Source organism: Dermacentor silvarum, chromosome 8, assembly GCF_013339745.2.
Source record: "Dermacentor silvarum isolate Dsil-2018 chromosome 8, BIME_Dsil_1.4, whole genome shotgun sequence".
NCBI classification, from domain to species: Eukaryota; Metazoa; Arthropoda; class Arachnida; order Ixodida; family Ixodidae; genus Dermacentor; species Dermacentor silvarum.
In genome coordinates this window covers 52,315,472-52,342,818 of record NC_051161.1, presented here as the reverse complement: position 1 = coordinate 52,342,818, position 27,347 = coordinate 52,315,472, and the positions used below count along the sequence as shown (strand labels likewise).

Here is a 27,347-nt window from a genome sequence, read left to right as displayed (position 1 = left end):
CGCGGAGTGGCAAACTCTGTATATAAAAGCGCGCGTTCCCGATGAAACGGTGTCGACAGGCTGTGTGGAAATCGGTGTACTGTACGTGTACGTCGTGTGGCTGCGACATGTAGTAGTATGTACGCGGCATTATTGCTGGTTTGTGCGTTCGTTTGTTCCCACGTGTTCAGTTTCGTAACTTTGATCACCAGCGACGCGGTGTTACGCAGCTAACGTCGATATATTGTGTGTGTGCGCAGCGTATCGCGTTCACGGTGGTGGTGTTAATGGAGATAAAGCTCTGACCCGGCCTACCGCCACGGGCCCGTTACACGCTCCTAACGCAACAGTCTTTCTCTCTCTCTCTTTCTTTACTTTTTCATACGTATATATATACAGTGGAATCTCGTTGATACGATATTCACGGTAACTGGAAAATAAAGCGTATCATCCGAAAATCGTACTATCCAACCACAGCGTATTATCTGGAAAATTAAAAAAAACGCATTATCTCGAAAAACGTATTATGCAGACTCGTATCAACGAGATTCCAATATATATATATATATATATATATATATATATATATATATTGTTACGTAAAACGACACAAGGCGGGACTATTTACACTGTATTTACACTACACAGACACAGTAGCCAAGATGGTGGACAGCCACCAGCACCCGACAGAACCGTCTTCTTTGTCGTCTGCCCCTGGCAGAATGTGTCTCTCGTAGCATTATATATATAATATGTGTGTGTGTGTGTGTGTGTGTGTGTGTGTGTGTGTGTGTGTGTGTGTGTGTGTGTGTGTGTGTGTGTGTGTGTGTGTGTGTGTGTGTGTGTGTGTGTGTGTGTGTGTGTGTGTGTGTGTGTGTTGTTAACTTTGTAACAGATTCACGTCAACGAATATTATAATGACTTGTTCACAATTATTAATGGGCCCGGACAGTGTATTTGTACAAAAATACAATGAGATGTTATTTGAGTTAAAGCCTACTTACTGCAGTGACTAATATATTAGTAATCGATGTGCTGAACTATCCACAACTGCAAATTGACATGTACAGGAGTCGTGCAGCTGCTTCTATAGTTCCCTTTTCTTTCATGCGTATTCAGCTCCCTAACCAGATGCGGTGTTACGGCTAACGGCGGTAACTATACAGTTATGCGGTTTACCACCAGAGAGGTATTCCGTTAATGAGGCTGCAGATAGAGCGTGTGTCTCTCCTCTTGGAACAATAGCTAGTGAGCTTTCAACAGTCCTTGGTTTCTGTGGGCTATGTAATTAACGAGCGCAGGCCTGATTTCTCACTGTGCTAATGTCGTGTTCTGGGAATCCTTACTGAACAGCGAAGTATGAGAACACGTACGAACCGGACGTATGACAATATGCGTTCGGATTGGACGTGTTCTGTTTTGCTAATTTAGTCGCCATGCGTGGACATTTCTGTATAGCACCGCCGGAAGACTGCTCCAGCAAAGCAAAACAAGAAACGAACCTACTATATGCGTAGGATTTACTTTGCAGCCGTGGACGTCTGCCATATATACTCTTCTATTCTGACAAGGATTCGAAATTGTATGCCTCCTTTGTTTGGGGAGCTAATTATTCCCCGACTTTTATTACTGTTATTTCTTATTGCGCAATTTCATCGTCATTTTTCTTTTGTCATTGGTTCTCACTAATGACACTATTGTGCGCGTTTTGAACTCATTTAAATGATCGTAGAGACAAGCTGGTAGAAAACCGAACTATCCGAGGTATAAAGGCAGTGGCTCAATGCGGGAGTGTGTTTGTTGTACGTTCTCTATGTGTCGTAGGAATGTGAAACGGTAGCGACAAAATTCTGAGCATTTTAGAGAGATCCGAGATCAATGCCAGATTATGTTTCTTCTGAACCTAAGGTACAATAAAGAAACATGAATATTCTGTTTGACCACTGAGAACCTTTTGTTGACGCAGTATGGACAATCGTTCCCGAAGTGTAAATCTGCGTAGTGGGTCAACAGAGTTGATGTAAAGTTCGTCGACATTCGAAAATCAGGGGGCGCCTTTGCATATCGGAAGTCGGATATCGCAGCCGGATATATGCTGAACAGCTTTCACATTTACTGTGCTTAAGACAGGGATATGTGGCGTTGATTGATTGATTGATTGATTGATTGATTGATTGATTGAGAAGTAGTTGCTGCTGCCAGCAACCACCACCACCACCGCTCTTCACATTTCGCATCTTGAGCGTCCAGTGCACCGTATTTTCCTGTCTGCAGCGTGGTACACACGTATGAATGACCCAGTTTCGTACAGTGCGCTTTTGTACGTTATTTACAAAGTTCGTTTTCGATCGCTGTACAACGCAAGTGCTTCACATTTCGCCTTTTCAATCACGGCTATCGGCTTATTTTTCGCATTAGCGTGTAAGTCCGCGTGCTATACGTGCTAGCATGTGTTGAAATCCCGCCTCGCGAACAGCGAACGCCGTCCGTGAATGCGGACTCTATACGCATAATCTTGAAGATACAATATCGCTTCTTACAAAAGATTGAAATAGAGTGTTACTGTCAAAGACGTGGCATTTTGAGACTTCGCCGGGAGCTTGAAAAGAAAAAAAAAAAAGGGGGGGGGGGGAACGCGAGGTCCCGAAAGTTCTACGATTTCTAACCGTGGCAAATCCTGGCTCGCATCGCGCAGGTTATATTTGTATCTCCGCGAATTGCGCGCGCCGGCGCAAATCTTAAAGGCCATGACGTCAGTCTCTTCGGAGCGCGCTCAGCCACATGGTCAACCTGTACAGGCGCGAATATCATGGGTGCATGGGTCTCAACCCATCATCAACTCGGGAAGCTACGCGCGCTCTGACGACCTTCCTAAAATCAACCGAACTGATAAGATGCTTGTAGACCTGCCTCGTGCATCCTACTTTGCAACTCTCTCTCCGTTTTGCCTCTCCCTTTTCCTTCGTTATTTTAATCCCAATTCTTCCGTACAAGGTAGCCAACTGGACGTTCGTCTGGTTAACTTACCTGCATTTCTTTATTCTCTCTCTCATTCGTTCTGACATCCCCTCGTAAGACTTATGTTGACGAATTACGCCAATCTGTTCGCTACGGGCCCTATAGTGAACTAGCTCAGTTACACCGTTCCGGAATACATTTTTAATTGGCAGTTATGCGTCGATTGCGGGAACTCCGCATATACGTACAATGTGCAGACTCTATAGCGGAACATACGATACTCACTCCGTCGCTATGCAGTCTGTTGTCGATTCCCCGAGTTATGCGTGAGCTCGCGTCATCGGGGAGACACCGATGAAATTAGAGACGCGTGTTCGATTATTTATTCCGCCCGCCTCGCGCGAATCTCGCCGGAGTCGCGTTGCGCCATGTTTGGGGGTCATTTTCTCCTCTCCCAGCCGCCTCGCGATTCTTGCTAGTGAGAGACGAGTCACTAATGGCGTTTTCTAGGGGCGTGCGAATAGTGATATACGAAACCGAAACGAATACGAATCGAATAGGCCCTGAAGCGAATCGTATTGATATATCGAATAGTTTTCGAATAAATGAACAGCCGTTATGACAGTTTATATAAAACGATGTTCACATCCTAGTATTCTTAAAGTTAGCAAGTTTCTGTCATAATATAGTACGTTATGAAGGGTTGCTTTTATTAAAAGTACAAATGGAGCATTAGGAGCAAACAAGTAGTGTCTTCACGTGCACAAGACTCTTCAGAAAGCTCTAATGATCGCTGTATAGCCTGTAGTGTAGGGCTATCCAAGCGACGTAGCCTGCTCCACTACGCAAGTTCTCGTGTTTTATATATTTTTTATTTATTTATTTACACATACTGCAGCCCAATATAGGGCTATAGCAGGAGTGGGAACATTATTCGTTACTATACATTACACATCAAAAACATACACATACACAAAAAAAAAAATGAAAAAAGGAAGCGCTTTACATGTTATCGAGGTGCTTACCGCTGGGAGCTGTAAAATCTTTTAGTGATAGTGAACGAATGTTGCCGGGTAGAGAATCCCATAGCTCTATCGCATGTGAAAAAAAAAAAAAAAAAAACTGTGTTTGAATGCGTAAGTACGAGCAAAAATGGGTGTTATGTTCTGGGCGTGGGAGCTACGGGTACAACTTGCGTTTGTAAATGTGATGTATAATTACAGTCAGAAAGACCAGAGGTGGAGGTATTAATTGTGTACAAAAGTTTTAACGCTTCGATGCGATAACGTGAAAGTGATGGCTCAATGTTCAGAGATTGTTGAGCCTGTGTTGGTGAGAAACTGCGGCTGTAATTTTGGCAAATGAAACGAATATATTTTCGTAGATCTATACTGTGCAGCGCGGGGCAGAAAATTTACCGTACCTTTCTTACCATGTTATGGGAACAAGAAATGCCTCTCGTTGGTCGACATTTTCGTGTCCGCGTCCTTGAGCAAAAAAATGTGGGCCGACCCCGGAGGTCGTGTAATACCGGGCCCACCCGCGGCATAGATGAAGCAGGCTTCAAGAACTCAGCAAAGTTAAGCGAAAAGTGCATACATTCTTTGGAATCACGCGTACAACATACAGAACAGGCTTCGTTTCAATAAATAAGAAGCACCAAACAAGCATTCGAACCACATAATTGATGATAATTACTTTAGGGCGCATATTTCAATTTACGAATTGTAGCCGGCAAGTTTGCAAGGCGTATAGCCACTTGGTTCATTTGTATTACTATGAAAATCATTTATTGGTGTTTGTCGCATTAGCACCGACGAGGCTTTTCAACAACGGAGGCCTCCTAATTGCTTCCTCGTTTTTGTAACGCCGTCGGGAGTCCTTGCGAGCTCTCTCCTAGCATCTTGAGCGTGGGCGATGCAAACCGCCGCCGCCAGACATTGCAGCAGCAGCTGCCGCTGCCGTGGATGCGATTGCGTCGGCGTCGAATGCGTGAACGAGCGACGCGAGACGTGTTGGAGCCTACGCGTTTAGGTACTACACTTTTGGTTCGCAGAAAGCTTTAGCTTGGCCGGTCTACGTATTACCACTTGTGGAATACCGGAGACTTGGACGCGAGCAGCAGCGTTTCTGGCGCCATTTTGTGATGCTGAGTTCAACCGGAACACGTAAAAACCATTGTTTCAACAAAATAGATATCGGACCACTTAGCTCATGAAGCCAAAGGCATCGGCAGCTGCACATTTGTGGGTGTATATTACGGCTGCAGCATGAAACACACAATACATTCGTAACGCTTCGTGATTGAACAGAACCACGACTGATGTCGCTATTAAAACTATCATCATCACGCGTCGATGTTTTCATTGAGTGTCCTGCTGGAATCTCATATTTTTATTTATGGAGTCATCCCTGAGGTGCTCGCTATCGGCGAAGTCATCATGATCATTATGTCCCGACCAAGGGCTTCAGCATCCTGGTACTCCGTAAACTGTAATAACCAGCCAAACTCACTAGAGAACACGTTAAAGCGCTGGCACCCCGAGCCAGCCGTTGAGATACAGTGTAGCCAACCATCCAAAGCGTGCGCCTGCTGTTTTTGGCGCGCATTCTTCGGCGAATGATCTTCAGCCAACTTTCCATCCAAGGCCGCGCGCTGGCGTTCCAAAACCGCCCGAGTTGTCAAGGTGACGGAGCCCTCGCTTATACTGTACAGGAATGCTTCCCGTATATGAGATGGAGTGGTGCCTGGTAATTTCCAGCCGGTCGAGGTCACTGGAGCAGGTGCACGTACCATCCTTGCCTTGCCGATTGGCAGCTGCTCCACATCCCGTTATCACAGCCTCGACGCATGCCAGTCCGTGGCTCACCTTCGCTGACGTATTGGGAGTACGCCGATGTGCTGCTCCTTCTGTCGTATAAGGAGGGGTGTCGTGTCTTCCAAGTTGCGAAGCGGTTGTTACTGGCGTGTACAGAGCTACTCAGGCGCCAACGAGTAAAGTATGGATAGTTTGCACAGACGTCATCGGCGGATACCATCTTTGGGTGCTAGCAGGTCGAGAAGCGGGGTAAGCAAGAGTCATGACAACACGACGAGCCCGCCTTGCGTCGAACGTCAAAGCGATAACAGTGATAAACCGGTGAAAAAACAGTCGCCGTCAAAAACAGTGTGCGCGTAATAATACATTGCATTGACGTCATCGTAGCCGCCATGTTTGTGTACTAGCGGGGTGAGAGCTGTCTTTGTGACTTCACATGAAAAGGCCTATATAGCACATGCATCCCTCATCACGTGAGGGACGCAAGATAGACACACAGAGATAGATAACTCTTTATTGCAAATGAAAGTTGGTTTATCGACGCCCTCAGTCGAAGGGCATCGTTTGCGCTCTGCTTGAGAGCTAGTCCAACGAAGTCCGCGACGAACGTTTGGTTGTCAAATATGATTGTAGTGGAATGGGAAAGATTATAGTTTAGGTAAGGGTTATAGTAGTGAACGACACTGCCGTAGAATGTGCGATCTTTTGAGATTGCCACTTCAGGGACGACAGGGAGGTCGGTATTCTGTGAGTAGACCTCTGAGAATGTGCTTGCGCGTTGCGGTGAATAGAGTGGTTTCTGGAATCTTGTCGTATGAATGCGCCCAGCTGTCCTGCAAGGTCTGGGTGTAGCTCGGGATATACCCCGCTCTCGTCCCTGTATGGTTGCGATTGGGGTGTTATGGAATGAACGAGCTAATCAGCTCGCCTGCGATATCGTATACAAGGATCCCAACATTCACTTATCGAATCTACTAGTTTCCTTCGTCCTGTAGTCTATCCTCTAACCCTTCCCTCGCCCCTCCAACAATCATACCCACTGCTGACCGCCATTCTGGTGCTATCAGATGTAGTTAAGACGGTTACAGCGTGGCCAGCAGTAATTTCCTTACCTTAACCTTATTCATAGTAAATTATTCAATACCACTACTAAACAGGCGGAGAAGCTGGATTCGTATAGTACACATAGTGCTGTCGAACCCGGATATATGTAACCCGCATATAACGAATTATTGCGTATAACGAACAGTAGTAAAATCCCATCGAAAATTTTTGTATATCGCACTTTGTGATCCCCTTCAGATTCGATATATCCCGATTCGACTGTAGTACATTGTATATCTGTTATTGGTGATAACTTGCTCCGACACGTCCACTTACCTGCCTACCCCTCTCTCTGTTTTTTTCACGCAGGAAACGGCGGCGCCGATAAGAGGGGCCCCGCGGACACTCCGGAAGTGCGGTAAGCAGCACCACGTCCGACTCACTTCCTGCAACGCAATCACTGCGCCGCGCGCTCGGGCCGCATCGCGTGTGTCCGGCCGGCCGGCACACATGTATAACAATGCGTATACATGCAGAGCCCTTCCCCCGCGGCCTTCATTTTGCCACACACACACACGCACGCGAAGACACGCACTGCAGCGTTTTCCTTCTCGCTCCGTTGCGCGGCGATCGTCGTCCCCTCAGCAGTGCGTTGCCCCCTTTTGTCGCCGCACTCCGGTTGTTGTTATTGCGGCGTCAAGGGGTGCTGCAGCAGTTTCCTGGTTTTCCGCGTGGCGCGCCGCAGCACTGCGTGGCCGCGTGCAGAGATGTCGCTGCCTGGTGTGCGTGCATTGCGACCTTCTTCTTTCGCACTATACCCGTTTCTGTCGGAACCAGAGAGGTTCAAAATAAAAATTTCCCGAGTGGCAGCCAGCAGCAGCTTCTTACCTTGCACAGGTTAAGCCAGCGCTTGCCCCGTGTACTTAACCAGCGCCATCTATATATATATATATTTTTTAAATAGAGGAGCGCTCACTTAACTGAAACAGGGCCGCGCCAGCGGGTGAATGTCTGCTCACAGCTCAAATGCTTTTGATTTGTTAATATAAATGCTAGGCTAACTGGAAAATAAAAACTAATTGATTCTTGCTAAATTATTACCTTTTAGCTGGGTATTTACATGATCTCCAATCAAATTTGTCAGCGCGTTCAGAGTTCGTCCTAAAAACAGTGACGCAAAGATGCACGTCCGTTCAAGGACGTCCACGGTAAAGTTAACCATATTTCACTACCAGGAAGTGAGAAGAAAGCGCTTTCTAAACGTTCTTTCGTTACCATGGTAAGATGGCGGCGGTCTTACTTCAGTTTCGTGGCATCATCTCTGGTCTGGAAGTTGATTAGAATGAATAGCTTGCATTAGAACGAATAGCTGGCAACCGGTGCTATGTCTCAGGATACAACATACAAAGAGCACGCGCATTGTCCGGCTTAAGATCGCAATTGCAACTTGCGCGCTGAACAACTAAAGCGTTAATTAGCGAAAGTAGTATCAGTGCTCAGTTACTCAGTGCTTAACACGTATCTGTTTTAGTCCACAACCGCGAAAGACGCGCGGAATTTAACTAAACGACTGGGGCCAGTTCAGAAAACATTTCGTTTGTAAGAGTTGCAGTCAAGCCACTTTATAATGAAATAACGGATATAGCGAAGTAAATGAAATTCCCCGCTAAATTTCCACAGAGATTCGTATTGCAGTACATGTAATAATGGCTATAACGAAGTGTAATTTAGGCTCCCCCTTCAATTTAGTTGTAACGAGGTTTTACTGCATTTGCCATTGGCTGGTTGCATTCGCTAATAATATGTCCAACATCACCATTAGTCGGGCGCTGCTCTTACGAAGTGTTGTAGTATAAGAATAATAATTAATTAATTAATCATTATTTATTTATTTTAAATTTCCTTACAGGCCCACTAAAGGCATTGTCCAACGGGGGCGGGTTGATGTACAGAAAATGTCGAGGCACTATTTTACAAAAACAGTTAATAATAATAATAATAATAATAATAATAATAATAATAATAATAATAATAATAATAATAATAATAATAATAATTAGGCGTTGCATTACGAATGTTTATCCATTCCCAACAGGAATGGTCGGCAGTGCTGCGTGCAGCTTTAGCGGGTGTGACGAGACAACGCAGCACTTTCTGTACCACTGCCCACCTTTCGACGCTCATCGACGCGCTCTGCGAGCTAGTTTTCAGCCGCTTGGAGGACAGACGGCTCTCAGAGGAAAATATCCTCTGATATTGGCCTAATTGCAATCTTGCGTGAAAAAGGCCACAAAAGCCTTATTGCGCTTCCTGGAAGCGATTGGACTGTATATACGGACGCTTGTGGCTGTTAGCGAACATTCTTCTGCTACTGTGTTCCCACTCACTTCCTCTTCATTATTTTACTTATCTACCCCCCCCCCCCCCCCTATCCTGCGTATAATCAACGCCAACGATCTCGCGCTCATTAAGTATAAATGATTGCAGCAGCTATGAAGCATACATTTTATACTATACTCCGTCGAAGTGGTCCTGTTATGACTCACCAACGCCACCAAACCCGTGCAGAACCTTTGTATTTCCCCAGTCTCTCCGGATTTTCCCTGTGTAGCTGTTTCAGCTTCGTACAGTTCCTTTGTGTTCTACATAGTGCGTTTCGAGCAAGCAAACGGACTCGCCGTCTTTACGGGAAGCATGTATAGCTGTGTTCGGAGTTCATTTTTTTTTCCTGGGTTCTACCCTGTATTTCACGTACTTTCGCAAGCGGATTGCCTAACTGATTTGTCATGTTGCAGTGCTCGGCTTTCTCTCGACTGCCGGCGGCTTAGCCCGCTGATTGCGAAATCGTGCTTCATGCTTTGCCCTAATCGTTCAGCACGAACGCAGAAAGCGAGCGTCGAAATAATACTCCGAACAAAAAGACATAATAGAAATAGAAAGCTTACGAAAGTGTCTACGGCTGCGGCTGCGTTCGGCCGGGCCGTCCATCGACCTTATTTCCTCTACTTCTCGCGGGAATTCCCCGCTCGCCGGCCACGCACGGAGATCTAAAGGCTCTCTATAGCTGGGCTGCACTTTCCTTGCGTGCAGTCTCTATTTAGTGCCACAGCGGTATGTATCCTCCTGCCCGTGGCAGACTGCTGTTCCTTTCTTGCGGGGAAAAAAAAAAAGAAAAAAAGGGGGAGGGGGGTACAGAGAGGTTGCTCGCCTTTTGCCAGTGTCTGTTCTTTCCGTCTGGTTATTTCTATTTCTGCCGCCCTGGTTGCAGCAACTCACCCGTGCTTGAACTTCTAGACTGAATTTGTAGGGACATTGTAACTTCATTCGCGGCGTGTATGATAATCGCCTTATTGTTGTGGCTTGCCGACAGTGATAATTATCAGCGAATCTTGTTAATGATGGGACGAAAGAAAAAAATGAGAAAGTTAAAGTGTTTGACCCTGAAATCGGGGATCCAACTATAACCTGAGCCATAAAGATGTCATTTCTTTTTCTTCTTATTCTCTCTCTCTCTCTCTCTCTCTCTCTCCGTTTCCTTCGCGCTTAATTCTTTAAAGGAGTGAGAGACGAAAGGAAGGAGAAAGGCAGGGAGATTAACCGGGACAAATATCCGGTTTGCTATCCTACACTGGGGAAAGGGTGAGGGAGGTAGAGAGCGGGGACACACGATCACAGACGGTCGCGATCACCTCACAACTTCCACATCACCGGATCGGGTGCGCTATACAGTGAACACCAATTAAGGCTAATGCCGTTTCTATACGTAGTGCCGTCCTTAGGAATTGCAGCAGTAGTTACTAATGTTGAAAGAGGCCGGCATTCCAAATTGGTTTCGTTCTGACAATGATCTGTGATCAAAGCGAGCTAGCGCAGTCGCTACTGCTCGCGTTGATCGCAGACCGTTGCACTTTTCTTGGCGCAGTGGCTAGCTCGCGACAGCACTAAGAAACTGCAAGCGGTAAGAGCATCGCGGTGGCTGTTTGGGGAGTGTTTGCAATCCTTTAACCCCGGACACCCAGTAATACATACACTTTAAGGGGTACGCGAGCAAGGTCGCTATTTCCGGACACTCAAATTCCGCTATATGTTGGCATTCCTAGCCATTCAGAGAGGCCCTTGCCGCGAAAAATAGCATATGTGCTTGTTCCTCTAATTTTGAATGCCGTGCCTGCCCTGTCTCTCCCCTTCTCTGCGCGCACGCGCGTGTGTGTGTGTGGTCGTCTGTTTCACGCTAAAATCTTGTTTACTGATATAGTTTAGATTTACCATTTTGTCTATTTACCCTTTCCGCTAACAAACGTCGTCAGCTTGTCGACAACTTCTACAAATAATCGTTTTCCATCTATGTATCCTTGTATTGGCATTCCATGCACTTATTCTTCCTATATTCTCAACTTATTAAAGACGATAGTCTTTCTTGGGGAACTTAAACGCTGAAAATTTGGTCTGTCTGTCTGTCTGTCTGTTTGTCTGTCACCCGATTCAGCCACCCGGCCAAAGTTGGACCACTTGCTTACCGCCCACACTACTTAAACTGGTACGGCTGTTCATACTTGTGAACGTTATTGATCACAAAGTAAATATTACGCATATCTGAGGCGCAACATCACTAGGTAAGTATTAGGAGGTGTGTTCCTTTAATAGAAAATACATAGATACGTAACTCTAAAGACCCTAGTTTCTTAAGCTGCGCTGAAAATGCCATGCTATGCGCGCCGACGAACGACGTTCCCCGACTGCGCGCCGACGAGCGCCCTCTGCCATGGAGGAAGGAAACCCTCTGCACAAGCTCATGTTTCCCGATGTATTGCCAGATGGCGTCCATGTCTCACGCAGCGCCTCCTCAATTTTATCAATGCCAGCCAGATGCGGCCGATTCAACATAAAGGAAGCGCTGTCTGAGGCAGGGCAAAATATAAATGGCCGCTTGATGAAATAATGCGGTAAAATGAAATGTGTTCAAACAAACCTTCATGCCAGGACGGAAATGGTACGAGAACAGCATCACGGGTGGCCGCGGATCAGACCAGCACTCATGTAGTACGGCCGGCAGAAGACTATCGTCTTTCGACGACATTTGCAGTGAGGCACGCAGATACGCGGCAAATTTTTTTCTCTCTCTCCCTCTTCCCACGTTGCGGAGCGAGCGCTTTCTTACGTGTACAGGGGGCGCACAATCACTTCTCTGCAAATTGTAAGAGAATGAAGACAGAACCTCGAGGTAAACCAGCAGTTGTTTTTTTGCCCGTGACTTGCAGAAAGGTCATTCGGTCGGAAGACTGCGTTTTCCTCGGGAAACAGCGACGAACCTGCTGCAGTCACCGCTGGGGGAGGCGGTGCGTGCGCCGCGTGCGCCGCGTTTGTGGTCGTCAGCCGGATAAACCAAACTTGCGTGCTCAAGCAACCGAGCTCTTCTTCTTCCAAGGAAACAGCAGCAGCAGCAGCAGCAGCGAGGGGCGCAACTCCTCCAGGGTTAGTGCAGCATCGTCGTCCTCGCTCTGTTATTGGTCGCCGCGAGTTTGCTTTTGACAGCGCGCGGAGGAAGAACAGGTTTCCCTTTGGTTGCTTGTGTCCTTTTTTTTTTTTCGTCTTACGTTACGCGATCTTACTTTTTTTTTCTTGTTTCCTTTAATATGTATTCCCTTATTTTTGGATGCACCTATGCTGTCGTGATGCGTGAAGGGCATTGTTGTAAGAAATGAATGCATGGAAATGAACGAAAAAGAAACTACACGAACCAGTGTTCGAGGAACGAAGGTCGATTCACTGTTCATTTTCTCTCTCTCTCTCTCTCTATTTTTTTTTTTCGCGAGTGCTTTCTTGCTGTACTTGTTTCTACGTTTCTCTTTCCGGTTTGCTCAACTGCGCGCGGAATGCTGCTGGTTTATGCATACGTAACAGTTGAGCGACCTGTTTCGCGCTGTTTTACCGGGTTTGTGTTTTTCCCTTTTTTTTTCTTTTTTTTTTTCTTTTTTGCGAGTTGGGCTGTTCGGAACGAGTTGGTACGGTGTTCCGTTTACAGAGCAAGCTGTGCTACGACATTCCCAGCATTGTAGCGCGCGGGTCGTAAGGTCGCTTCTTTCTTTCTTTCTTTCTTTCTTTCTTTCTTTCTTTCTTTCTTTCTTTCTTTCTTTCTTTCTTTCTCTTTATGTGGCCGAGCGGTACGTGTCGAAAGAGCGTCAAGCTGGCGGCAAGAATACTGCAGCATTAGGAGGATCCCCCCCCCCCTTTTTTTTTCTTCTTTTTTTGTCAGTCGGGGAATGTTGTCAATAAGTTGCAACCGGCTCCTAAAAGAAAGCTGTACCGTTTTAGAAGCGTCTTTCAAGTTATGATCAACACAATTTTAAAGATATCAACACACTAATGATCAACACAATTTGAATTTTAGTCTTAATAACACATTAAACTGGTGTAATGAACATGGTATGGCTCTAAACGTGCAAAAAAACTGTTTATCTTTGTGTAACTCGTACAAAAACACCTCTTAACTTCGCGTATAACCTTGGCTCATCATCGATGCAACAGATAACGAGCTATAAATATCTCGGCTTAACAATAACTAATGACCTGTCTTGGAACCTACACATAGACAACATATGTTCTGCCGCCTTCCATAAGTTGTGTTTTGTAAAGCAGAAGCTTAGAAATTCTCCTTCTAACATTAAACTTCTCAGTTATTTTACGTATATAAGACCTAAACTGGAATACTCGTGTGTTGTGTGGGACCCCTTCACTAAATCGTAACATAAAAAAAAAAAACTTGAAGCTGTACAAAGAAAGACTGTTAGGTTTGTTTATTCTAAATTTAAAAGTAGACTCACCGTCTGAACTCATGGCTGCTAACAACATTGAAAAACTTGAACTACGACGAAAAAAGAACCGCCTCAACTTTCTTTACCCACTTCTTAATCATAAGTTAGCCCTTGACCCACATGCATATTTATCTCCTCTGTCCACTAGACACACACGACATCTTTAAGGCCATTCTTTTACCCCTCATGTTGCTAAAACTATAGCGCGTTTCAGTTTTCCTTTTTCCTGCGTACTGTATTAGAATGGAACCGTCTAACTAATTTTAGCCAATTTTCTGTAACTTAAAGCCTTGATGCGTACTGTTAATTGACATTTCCATTTGCGTTATTTTTTTCCCATGTTACGTACTGTTAATTGGGGATACGTACTATAATTGGTGTGTGTTTTCCATTTTGCGTAATATTTTCCTACGTTATCTTTTGTCTTTGTACTTTTATCCTACCGCTTGTACCTGTCCTGCTTGGACCAATTCTTGGTCTGCAGTAGGAAATAAATAAAATAAATAAATAAAATATATCGGCGGCGCCCATTTTAAACGTTCGGCTATGTTTGACTGCGTAATAGACAACGGGGTAGTTGCCAGCCAAACTGGTGGCAAAATGATCAGTGGCTGTTATAAATCATTATAAATATATGACCCACACAATGATTGATGGCGTGGGGCTGGTAAACTAGCGGGCAGCTCAAGACAAATGATTCGGAGGAGGAAGTCAGACTGACCCGCGATGCTAGATCGTCGGCTGCTGCGTACAGCAGGCTTCACCGTTGACCACTCAGTGTCCGTGCCAATTTCGTTTCTACCCCACCGTTTTTTTTTTTTTTTTTTTTTTTTTCCCTGTTCTGTGGGCCTGCGGGAAGCGTGACGTATGACGCCGCTATTTTTGTCCTTTTCGCTGGCTCGTTTTGGCTTGCTTGCTTATACTGGGCTTTGTTACGTAGCGTGCGACTCGGTGCCATTACATCGCGACTCAACAGTTTCTTTGTTGTGTACACGGCTTACGTTAAAGGACGCCAAAGAAGAAAAAAAAATATTGAAGGTATATTGACAGTTATTTCCGAAGCTATAGAAACTCTGCGACGCGCTTCTCCCACTTGAATGAATGAGACGTAGCAAGTACGAACGTTGGGGAACGCCCAAGTATTGTAACTTGGCGTTCCTGTCGAAACGCGGGACCTGGCGTCATTAACATCATCGTGACGTCATGAAATTGCAGGAATGCACCGAGCCAGTGTATCATGACGTCATGAGGGGTCCACCTCACGCTTGCCAGTATTTATTCTGATGTTCAGTGGGCCTGGGCCTTCATTTAACGCAGAAAAATGAGGAAATAAAAGAATCATGAGCCATTCCACTCTGTCAAGGTGGATGACCAGCGAAGCTGTTTAGCGCACGACACAGAGGTGACACGGAATGGGGAGGCCGCGTATAGTCCGGACTCCCGAGGAGCAACATGCCTACGAAGAGCAACGACAGGGACAAAGACGAGAATGCAATCGTCGCCGGGAGGGTGCATTACACGCAACCTCCCATTACGACGCGAGAAGAGAAATTCAAAATGGAGAACGACACCTTGTCTCATATACACGCGCGACGGTGCCGCCGCCCCGGGAGAGCGGCTGAAAACTAGGCATGCAAGCTGTTGGAACGCCGACAAAGAGAGGGCGGTGCGAACGTAGACGTGGCCGACGCGGGTCGGCGGTTGGGGCTAAGATCCGATTGTTCCTGGGACCTCTTTGGGTCTCAGTGTGACTAGGGTAGTTCATGGGCGCGTGTATACAGGTCCCGGAGCCCACTACCCGGAGTCCACAGCGGTATATGTGCCATTGCGCTCGGACCCTTTCTGCACGATCACCCGGATATGCCCGCATTTTTGCATAGGCACACGAAAAATGCACCGAAGCCTAGCCATAAGCAGCTTCACTGTAAAATAAAAAATAGGGCATCGATAGCGTCGTGTCAGCGTACATTTAACTCAGGCTAGGTGGATCGATTGCGCATCAAGAACTGGGAATAAGCGAGTCTTTCGTCGGAGCTTAAGGCGTGATGCGTGCGTGCAGAGCGTATGCTGTATCGCTTGACGGTCACGAAGGCCAAGTGTCTCGAGGCCGTTTTTTTTTCAGCGCACCCGGCGCATTTCAGAGCACTTTTCGTGGAGAAACCCGAAGCGGGTCCGGGACGCGTATAGCTGACAGCTCCGTTGTTGCCGGCCCTGTAACGTGTAGTTTGAATGGTCTCCCTCGCAACCTTTCTCCCGGAACGCGAAGTGACGGCGCTTATATAAAGGCGTGCACACACGCGCTTCTCCGCTTTCTCCGCAAGGGCATTGCTCGGCGGCGTCTTGTTTTCTTCTCAGAAGCATCGTTCCGGATCGCTTTTGTCTCGCCGATCGACGTGGCGGCCTGTCTGCTCTGCGAACGGCCTTGAGGTTCGGAGAACGCGGCTGATGGCCGGAACCTCGCAGAACGAGAGAGAGAGAGAGGTGCACGAACTGAGAAAGAGAACAGGTTACTTTATACAGAAGTGCGCGACGCTGGTACTACAAGGTTAGTTCAGCGTGGCCTATGAAGGTAAAACAGCGCAAGAAACGAAGGCGGACAAAAAGGAATGAACGGACACCGTTGGCACTGAGGAGGCTATGCAACCCTGCGTAGACGCTAGAAGAATGCGGCGCAGCAGTTCACTTTATGTCCCTGTTCTGGCAGTACTATATATGTTATACTCCTTGAATCATTACGGCATTTCTCGAGTCTGTGGACGGCTGGTTTTGCTTGCGCGTAAGGAGAGAGCGAAAGCCATGACGGAAAGGCATTGAGGTTAACCAGGATGAGCCCGGTAGTCTACCTTGCACTGGGGAAGGGGATTGAAAGAGGAGAAGGAAGAGAGAAGTTCACACTTTGCACTTTTATACACACAAGCGTTAAACGCTGAGCCACCAGTGTGATTATGTGGAAGGCCACAAAGACGCTGTTGCGTCCAGTGTGATTATGTGGAAGGCCACAAAGACGCTGTTGCGTTTTTTGAAATGCACATAGCAGACGGACGAGGCCACGGGCCCAAGATCTTTGTGAAAGGTTTGTCATCTAAGTTCCCCAAGCTATCCCAAAGGCTCTCCTCTCATCTTCGTATGTGGGGCAGTCACACAGGAGATGTTTTGCGCGTAAGGACCTTTTAGGCAGGCAAGCAGGAAGCAAGTAGGCAACCATGCGGGTGTCGGAAATAAATTGGGACGCGTTACCGAAAAGCTAACTGCTTTATCTCTATACTGCGCTGTAACATATATAATCATCTAAACGTGCGCTGCCACCGGGGCTACCCGTATTGGTTAATGTCAACGCAAAGCGTCATTGGGCGCGTGACGGTCTCATTGACGGCTAACTCGACTAAGTGTTTTGAAGTCCGATTTGCATATAGCGGGTGTCAACGTCACAAATAGTTTGCGAAAACGCACTTTGGAATTCCTCTGGTGTACTAGAGCTATACCATTTTTTGTCGGAGATGAAGGAAGAGATGCTTTAGGGAAGGCGGGATAGGTTAGCCTAGCCTTACATTAGTAGTGGTACCCCATATATGTTTAGGGTGAAAGGTGTAATAAGGGTGTCACGCAGAACACTTTTGATCGGGCTCGATCGCCATCGAAAGTTCACCGTGTGACACCGGTATAAAATATTATATAGAACCCGAAATCCATGCCACGACTTCGTGGAGAAGATGGGAACTGGTAGACATGCAAGGCATTTGCTCATCTGAGAAAGAAAACACGTACACGGCGATACGTGTGCAAAGAAATCAGGTAAAAATTCATGGAACCTGGTTATAGTCTGGGGCTATTCAACGTCGTCGAGAAGTCGGCAAAGGCTCCTTCACCGTCACTTGCCCAGCTTGCTCGTGGGACAACAAAAACGCCCCTGGAATTCGCGCCACTTGCGCGAGAAGGCGCGTTTCTCTTTCGCATCGTTTCCATAGTCAGCAATGCATGACCGTTGCAATCATTACGCAATGCGCCGTGCTTATAGCGCGCCTCGTTTTCACTATATCAGACTCCACCTTACTTTTTCTTTTCTCTCTCTCTATTTCTTTTTCTTTTTTTCTCGCGTGATGCGAGGTTTTTCGATGCTCTACTTCGGAAACGACCGTTTCCTTCGCGCGTGCACTCAGAACGAACGGCCGGTGTTGCTCGACATGGATGTTGATTTGCGCGCGCACCCCACTCTGCGCGCCATTGTTTTCACGAGCCCCGTGCTCCTGCGCTGCTGGCGCCCCCCTGTGACGCAACTTTCGCCAACTGGGGTGCGTGTTTAGTATACACAGGCTGGAAGCGGGCGCGTACACAGTGTATGTGCAGTTTTGTTTTTTCTCTCGTTTCCTTTCTCCGTTTGTTTGTTCGTTCGCTCGTTCGCGGAAGCTGTGCCGCGTTCTTCCTCCTCCTCAACCGCCGCCCATTTCCTGAGAATCGAGCGCACGGCTCACTTTGATAAATCTCGCTTCTCTCGTTGTTGTTTTTCCTTTCTTCTTTCTTCACTTTCGTTACGTCACTCGCCTTTCTCGAGAAGTTCGTCTCGCTGTACGATGTGAGACTTCCGGTTCGTTATGCAGTGCGCGAGGCTCGAGGAGCTTCGTGCAACTTTGCACACATCGACGCGGTTTTCTTGTTACTCATTTGAAGTTCCGAGGAACATTGAAGAATTCCTCCGGGCTTTTGCGTTTACTTCCGGTAACAGCGGCGTCGTCACATGCGTCTGCAACTTTTATCTCTGCGTTCTGCATTCCGTTACCTGTAACTTGGTTGAATGTGCCCACATTTGCCTTGCCGTGCCAGGAATGCCTTATCGCGTGGCGCAAGATGAAGGCGCACCGCCGCTTATGGGGCTGATGAATTATTAATTACATCCGCGGTAAGTCACTGTGCGAAAGTACGCTGTTGCTAGCGGACCCCATATACAGTGGGGTCCACTGTTAAAAGAAACACACGAGTGTATTGAGCACGTATATGAATACTTCTCTCTGCCAGGTGCATATACAATCCCCCGGCTTTGCAGCCGATGACTTGTGGCTGGCGGCGCTGGCACGTTTCTAGGCACCTGCGCAGTGTATCGGCATGACATCAGCCGGTACTTGACTTGTAGCTATATATATATAGTACTAGAAGGTAAACTTGGGCGTGTCGGTGGTAATTCGTGTTTTGAAAAGTACCAGCGCGCAATGAGCAGCGACTTAAACAATGAAGAACACGACACTGGCGCTATAGATCGTTGCGTATATAGGTTGTATATACAGCTATAGATCGTTCGCAAAGTGAGAACCAACCATTAAAGGTGACCTCACTGTACAGGAAATGGCAGTGAATACGCAGCTCCCGTCTTTATGTTATCGTCTTGATATGTGCGCGTTGCGTTTCACAAAGCATTTCGTTCGTAAGTACCGTTTACCGTCCACCGTCACGATTGAACACAGGCCCAGAGCATCGGTTATCCCGAGCATACTATATTATATAGCTTGCGTGGCCTCCGCGCTAAATTGACCGCGCTTGCGTGTGCTTAGACCCATTGGATTGAGCCGCCACGTCGGCGCCCTGCGTGCGCGCGGGCTCTTGGCGGAGCGGTCAAGAGGAAAAAATGAAAACAGGGTTAAGGACGCGGCGCCTACATAAGATGGGAGAAACTATTTCTGGATTTCTCTCCGCAAGCTGGGCCGCGCAGAGACCAAACACCTCGCGTGAAACGGGAGACGTCGCCGTTATACTGTAGCCGCTGCCTTGAAGGAAAGAAAGAAAGAAAAACGTGCCAAGCCAAGCTGTCCGCTCCTCTCGACCAAACTTTGCCTCGGCCAAGCGCTGCTTTATGCGGATTTGGCAGCTGGCGTCTGTCTAAGCAGGTTCGCCGGGGTGCCTACGAACCGACAGCTTCGGGCGCTCGTTCTGCCGTGGGTACACACATCGAAGGCTCTTCTCTGCCTTCCGGTTTTCCTAAAGAACTCTTAAGCAGGCTAGGACTTAAAACCGCGTGCAGTAGGCAGTTCATTTCGTGGCGTTTTAATTCGTTTCGTTTTGCTTCTTTTCACTTATGGCTCTCGGGGCCGAAGCACTACACAGAGGAGTGGGGATTACAAAAAAATACACGACACATATAACAAATATAACAAGCAGCAACGGTTTACATGGTAAACCCCCGTATTCTCAAACTGTCCTCAATAGGAAGCTCTTCCCTCACTTCACCGAGTTGAGCGCATGTGGTGCCGCCCCTCGGATGAATGAGACACTACGCTTCTCAAGAACTGCCGTGGAGCGTCAACGAAGCACAGTGACCACTTCAGTCGAAGCTCTAGCGCTGCCGTCCACTTCCTTGAGTCGAGGTGGAGTGTTTTTCGAGTGGAGGAACTATAATACGGGGTTAAGAAACGAAACAATATTTATCGCGCAAAACAATAAGAAACAGCAGTCTTCTACGCGCTGCAGCATCGGTTATGGAGGCTGCAGCGGCGGGGCCAGCCTGTGCTTGCTTTGGGGACGAAGGAATTGAAAGTTCATGTTGCTGGTGACTCGCGAGCACATCAACCTTGAATCGATCGTCACGTCGGGATGAAATCATCATCATCATCAGCCTATATTTATGTCCACTGCAGGACGAAGGCCTCTCTCTCCCTGCGATCTCCAATTACCACTGTATTGCGCTAGCTGATTTCAACTGTGAAAAAAAAAAAAGACAAAGACGTGAGATATCACCCGCCATTGTAGCTTGTGACTATGGTGTCACGCTGCTGATAGGTCGAAATCGCGGCTTAGATACCGACCACACCGGCCGCTTTTCCATGGGGGCTCTAACGGATGCAGTTTCCAGACTTGCGATATCTGCTCTTATTGGGGCAGAGCTACGAGTTCATAAACTTCGTGCTTCTATTTTTTTAGGCTTACCAATTTTTGAAAATTCCTTCAAAAAAGTTCAAGCTCTATCGAAATTCCGCTCTGAACCTGACTCTCTCTCTCTCTCTCAAATGCAACAAATTTCATTAAACTCGGCCCAGTAGTTATCTCAGGAAAGCGCTTATGCGTTTTGCATGTATTTGGATGGGCGGCACTAGAGTTGGGCCCGAGCATAGGCTTCAGCAGAAGCCTATAACGAAGAACTAAGTGTCATTCTACATACGCGATGTTGAATGTGTACAAGTACACGAAGGTTGTGTACAATTGATGATATATGTGGGAGAGGTAATTTACGTAATTATGTTACGATGGCATGGAATTTAGTTTACAAACAATTTAACATGCACACATGAGCACCCACGCCTGAAGTTGAATTATAAGCGAACAAACGGGCCTCTTTTTCCCACAGGATTGGGCGCGAAAATACAAGAAATCTGAGATTGGCCTGCGTTTTTTTCTCCGCTAATAATCGTCACTTTCTTATCTAATATCTTATCTAATATAAATAGGGTTTCTAAAGATTGCTTTGCCAGCATAAGCTGATATATACAGCGTTGCACTTCACAGCGTCCCTTTAACACATCACTTTAGCAGCAGTTTCTCTCTTTCCCGGTAGCTTTTAAATCGTTGAATATGAGAAGGGAAGTAGTACACATACAGGTGGTAGATATAGGAAGAAAGACGCCTATACAGAAGCGAGTCAACAGAATCGCTGCAGTCGCCCTAATCTTGATTCCTTTTCGCCCGTCGGAGTGAATTAGACTTGTACCACTTTTGAGACGTGACGAGAAATATTGGACATTTGTTGTTCCAGTTACTTCCAGAAAACTATATATTTTGATCAGGACGTTAACAGCGACGCGATCCGGTGCTCCAATAGTGCGGGCGCCACGCAATCATCGTTTTTTTTTTTTTTTTTTTTTTCTTAACGTAGCATACATCTGCAATACGGTCGCCAAGAACTCGCATTACCGTAAAACTCCGCAGAGTATCCGCCATGCAGCTGTCGTTCTAAAGTCAGGATGGTATAGATAGAGAATGTGTATTGCGCATATAAGGCCTGTCATGGAACCATATATACTCAAGGCGCGCTCTACATATTGAAGGTTCTGTCGAAATCCTGCTCCGGGTGCCTGTTCTGGTAAACACCGCGGAGGCCTTTAGATAAACTCGTGACTTTGGAGAGCGTAATTTCCCGCATTTGTAACAGAATTATAAACAGATATAACCTCGTGTTTGGGCAGCGGGGCTGCTGTGTTTAAGCTCAGGTTGAGTGTTGGCTCTGCGTCCACTTTTGCGGGCCGTTGGTTCGGCGCCTGCGCTTTATTACAACTCGTGAGCGCGCGCTGTGACGTGGAAAGTGTTGATGCTGTTGTATCTATGCCGATGGAGTGGGTAGTGAGGTCGTTACCGTTGCTTAGACTTTGCGTGTGTATTAAGTGCATACTCGCGGCTATTCATAGCGCTCGCGCTCGCGCGCGCGCCTGCGTCCTTGTATTGCGACACCACCAGACATCTGTACTTCCTTTACTTTCGTTCGTTGCGTTTGCGTCCGTAAAGCGGCAACCACGTGGAGCGTATTTCCGTGGGGTCTCGTGACGACGGCGTCCATGTTGAGGCATATGTGTATACGATAGGCACGCGGCTGTTGTGGCTGAAGCGTATTCCGCGAGGCATTCGTTTTGTGCACGGAATTACTAACCACGCGATTCCCATTTCGCCCGGGATTGCTACATACATGTGCGGTCATGACACAGCTGTGCTTACAGCTTCCATCTCCTTGGGGTGCTAAGTTCTGGACACTGCCCGCCATTATGTCAAACTCTGCGGTGGCGGCATGTTGATCCAATCGGGGATGCCGCAGCAGCTGTCTGAGCCAATCAGAGGTGACAAGACTGCGAATTTGACAGCGTGTCCAGGATAGCATTTCTGGTCCTGCAGGGAATTCAACACCTGAGGCCGCAAGCTGCTCAAAGCGTTCTGCCGCTCCAGCGTCTGCAGTGGTCGACGTTCACCGTATATGCGGTGGCTCTGTCCTTAAAGGAACGAGCTATAATGCTAAGCATTAGAGAAAATTATGGCGGCTGCGCGAGCACGGACTGATCAGACATAAATTCGGACGCGATGGCCTATGAAAAAAAAAAACGGAAAAAAAAACGAGTTCTGTGAAGCCACTGTTTCAATTCCTGAAAGGGTAAATACTCGTTCACCCTAGGTATGGATGACCATTTTCCCTTTCGTAACACTTCATTGACCTCACGGATTTCAGCACAACTGATCCGACATGCTTCAATTCTTCCACGAGGTGAATCGGCGCGCTGTCATTCGGATGCTGCTCGTATATGCGCACCGCAGGGTTAGCTGCTTGAATTTTGTGAATAAAATGGACAGGCGTGGGACCCGTACTGTTTCTATCCCTGTCTGCCTCATTAACTATATGTGCTCTTAACCTGAAAGGGAATGTTAAGTGCAGTATCGCGAGTAACGATACTGAATCTATAGGGAAAAAAAAAAAAACACTTCGCCGGCTTGCTAATTAATCATTCACTGTGAGTACGATTTCGCTCTCCTCGCAAGCCACATACAAAATAGTGCGAAAACGTGGATAGTACTGCAAGTGTTATCTGTCAGGCAGATTCCATTGGCAGAACCCTCAGGCTATAGCGATAGCGTTAGGGCTCTCTCGGCGCTGTAGCAACAGCCTATATCGGCAGAGGTGTTGCTGCCTGCATGCCCTGCCCGTTCTGTCGCAACTTTCGGCCCATCCATCTTTGCTCACAGAATGCGTGCGATTACGCGCGCGTGATGCCCGTCCCCCACCACACGCTAAGGAAGAAAGAAGCAAAGAAATAAATATGAAGGAAGCTTCATGAACGCCCACGCGAGCTACAGGCCTGCTGCTCTCCGCGAAGGTAGTAAACAGCGCCGATCAATGCAAGGCCAGAACCTATATATCGATTTGCTTATGGTTTCCGCTAGGAGGAGCGGCGCGCGCGCTCTCGCAAACGCGCGATTAATTTCCTTCCGTGACGGAAAAACGATGAGCGAGTGACGTGACGTATGGACCCTCGCATGTTCCTGGGAAACGCTATGTGTATATGGGCGTCGTTATATTGCTGGGCCGTCTTCTCACTTTCATTCTTTCTTTCGAAACGTTTTCCTTTTCCTCGCTCGAAGGCCTCGTCGACATCGGTTCGAGCCGTCGCACATCATCTGTCCATGTCCGGCGCCTGAGACGCCTGCGGAAGACGCGAGAGCAATTTGTCGCGCGCCGACGCGCGCCGACGCGCTCCTATATGCGCGCGCTTGGGCGTTCGCGACTTTTTTTATCAACTCGTGGCGGCGGATCGCGCGCGCCCACGCGTTGCTTTCCTCTCGCCGTCGCAAATGCGTTTCGTTACGCGAGGATAAGATGTAAGAAGTGTTCTTATGCAAAGTACGCGCGTGTTATATACGCGTTGCGGCTATATAGCGCGTTTATATACGCCGGGTGCGTTTCTCTCGAGAGTCGCGCGCTTAATGCGCGTTCGACGTTTCCGCGTGTCGCCTCTTCAGACGTGCTTTTTTGTTTGGGTTTGTTTCCTGTTCAAGGGGGCATGGCCGGAGCGGACGGTTATGGCGGGTAATAGCTCGTAAACAGCCTGAGGTGCTTTCTAATCGCAGGAGCGAAATCGTCATACGACGTTTCCGTGTAAAAAATAATACTAATAAGCAAATAATGAAATAAAGGTATAGCTCGCGTCCTCATCGGTTCTTTTAAAAGATAGCGCGTCAGATGCAGGGGGACGTGCGTCACCCTCTCCCTCTTACGCGTGCATTTTCGCTTGTTGGAACCGGTGCTAAGTTGCGCTTGAATTATTCATTGCTTCTTAAACGCATATATGTCCTTTCCAATTTCGTTTCAATGGAGAATCCACTCTTCGTCGATCGTCACCATAATGAGATAAGTTAAGGGGTAAGGTTTCGAGGTGTGGGGCGTCTTAGAATACGGGTAGTGCGGAGGTGAGCATCTCACGACTATAGTCAGGTGAAACTGGCTCGATCTCACTCATTACGTCACCCTTCGTACCTCCCCTCAAACGTCAGCGTTTCACAATACACAGAGGCCGTGCGCGATCTTGCGTCTCCGTATCACTGATCTCGTATGCCGTCGACCTCGCGAGCTCTCTCTTTCGGCCTCGGAATGAAAAAACCACGAGACGGAAGCGGGCGTGCACTTTCTCCTGTGCTGCCGCGGAGCATTACACTCGCGCATTCCGGTGGGAACGCGGAGGCGGAGCACGCTCAATCGCGCGCATTGCTGTATATATAATCGCCGAAACCCCTTATCCTTACACCTCCCCGCATAAACCTATATTTACGGCGCAGACTGCGTATATATCTCCGGCTAAAACGCGCTGTATGTTTTTTTGTGTGTAGTCATTCCCCCTCCGCCCCGTTTTGATACGTCGTCTCGCCAGTAGCACGCAGTGCGGTGACGTCTACGGGTCCCATGAGAAAATCGGGAACGACTTCATTAGACTTATCCAGTATTTATGCTACTGACCTCTTCAATGTTATTCTATTGGTGCTGTACTTTAGGGGCCTGTGACTAATCGTAGAAGCTGCTAGCTGTACCCTGTCGTCGTTGTTGTCGTTTCCCGTGCGTGTGGGTGTGTTTATACATTCAGTTGGCTGTCCAATGAGCTCATCACGTGTAATGTTATCATTCGCGAATCATCCGCATTAAGTAAAAAAAAAAAAAGATATTTATTCCGCGGGAATTACACGAGCAGGACTTGCTCGCCATTGTCCAGGGGCCAGGCAGGTGCCGTAGCATCACCTTGCGTGATCAGCTCGCGTTAAAACAAATGAAACTTTCATTGCAACATAGTTTCTTTCTTTCTTTCTTTCTTTCTTTCTTTCTTTCTTTCTTTCTTTCTTTCTTTCTTTCTTTCTTTCTTTCTTTCTTAACATTTTGAATTAATAGTTTGGGAAGAAGGCAGGGGCAGCAGAGTTGCCGAGATCTCCAAAACATCCAACTGAATCATTCAATCAGTTCAAATCGACAACCGACGGCTGCTGGTGTCAGCAAAGAAAGTAATTTCACTCATCCTCCACGCCTCTAAACCCATCGGTAATCCATCGGTAATCTCTCCGGTTTCATCACGCGTCCACTCAGCCGGTTTACCGGCCCGCACAAGAGGAGCAGTATTGGCGGCGGACAATGGGCGGACTCGTGGTTCTCGCTCCTAGCTGGCTTCGCGAGGCCCCTAGTGTCCACTGCACTGCACGTAATTTCTGAAGCGCGTGTACAGTGCGTCATGTCGAGTGCACCGACCGCCGGCTGGGTTCTTCGGAACACCGTCTCGGCGTAGCCGAAGCGTTCGGCTTCGGTGGGCTTGAAAGGCAACTGGGGGAGTTGGCACTCTGAATGGTATAGAGCGAGTAAAGGCTGTCGTTTAAGTCTCTCGGATTTATTTTTCTCGTTTTCTTCGGACTCTTCGAACACACCCGCGAGCGTAGCGAACCGCGAGCTGATTGAAACATTCCCGCTGCTCTCCAGGGCGTTTCGAACCGTTTCAAACCATTTGGGTGGGGATCTTTGCATTATACACTGAACAGATTGCGTTTGGGACCAATGCCGCTCTCGAACGCGGTTTAGAGTTGTGCGGTCTAGTAATCCCGGGGAATACATTCCGATATTCTTGAACGATTTCTTGCTAGGTTTTCTCCCTTGGATTTGTTTTGTTGTTCAGTTCAGCGACAAGGTAAGAATAATCCACTCAATTGGATGTTCGAAGGGGAACCACCGGGATGTTTATGTAGCTAGCCTGGATTCGCTAACTGCGCAGTGGTAGAAGTAGTAGTAGTAGTAGTAGTAGTAGTAGTAGTAGTAGTAGTAGTAGTAGTAGTAGAAGGAGGAGGAGGAGAGGTCATGAACACGCGCGTCTTCCTATTATTTGCTGTTTCGTTAGAATTGAGAAGGACGTTCGACAACTAGAAGCCGTATCTGGTCATTTCCCTTGAGTGCCTCAGCGTAGGGTTTCCGTAGGAACGTTTACAATGCCCTCTTAAGTTTCCTGTAGTAGGTGAGGACGCTTCCGAGCTAAATTTGTTTTATTCTTTTTGTTTGAAATAAATTCGATGGTTATTACCATTTCTCTGGGCGATATATATATCTTTGGTTGATTTACCCAACAGTTTCGGTCGGTGGACCACAACTGTTGGGTAAATAAACCTAAGATAACCGTGAAGTTGTGCTTCTCATTTTCTCTCTCTCTCTCTCTCTCTCTCTATATATATATATATATATATATATATATATATATATATATATATACTTCAAATACACGCTAGACAATTCAGTTTTAAAGTTTAGTCAATATCATATTGAATGTTAATGAATACGCAAAGTAGACGAGCTGAAGCAGAAAGCTGAACTATAGTAAGTTCGTCTTGCCTCCGACTCACTATACTTCGCAATACAATGCTGCAGGCTAATTTACGAAGAACGTATGATTTCGTACAAGTCGTAAATTAGTTATAATGAACCACATGCTCCAGTTGAGCAAGCTACTCGAAATGAAAACAGGCTCTGTGATCGATGCGCTGAAAGTGCGAATAGGTTAGAAGAGTGCGAACCAAAGAGGGGGAAAACAAAATAAAAACAAAGATCGATGAAAAAGTGAAAACGATCGAAATATCTCGTGACACTGCGAACCTATCTGTTAAGTTCTTTCTTTATCACCTCCTGCTTAACAGTTCTTCACCTATATAATGCGTGAAGCACCGCGCCATTTTGTTTGGGGAGAGAGAGAGAGAAGGGAGGAAGGAA

General features: G+C 47.1%; 1 protein-coding gene across 11 annotated transcripts in view; it reads left to right on the top strand.

Moving 5' to 3' along the window:
• Nucleotides 1-27,347, top strand: part of LOC119461226 (solute carrier organic anion transporter family member 3A1) — a 269,245-nt gene that overhangs the window by 140,793 nt on the left and 101,105 nt on the right. For 10 of the 11 annotated variants that reach the window (XR_007468275.1, XR_007468274.1, XM_049672087.1 and 7 more), the window contains one exon: nt 7,170-7,218. The exons of the other annotated variant lie outside the window; for it this stretch is intronic. The gene's annotated coding sequence lies outside the window, so the exon portion shown is untranslated. The remainder of the gene's footprint in view (nt 1-7,169; nt 7,219-27,347) is intronic. 11 annotated transcript variants of the gene reach the window in all.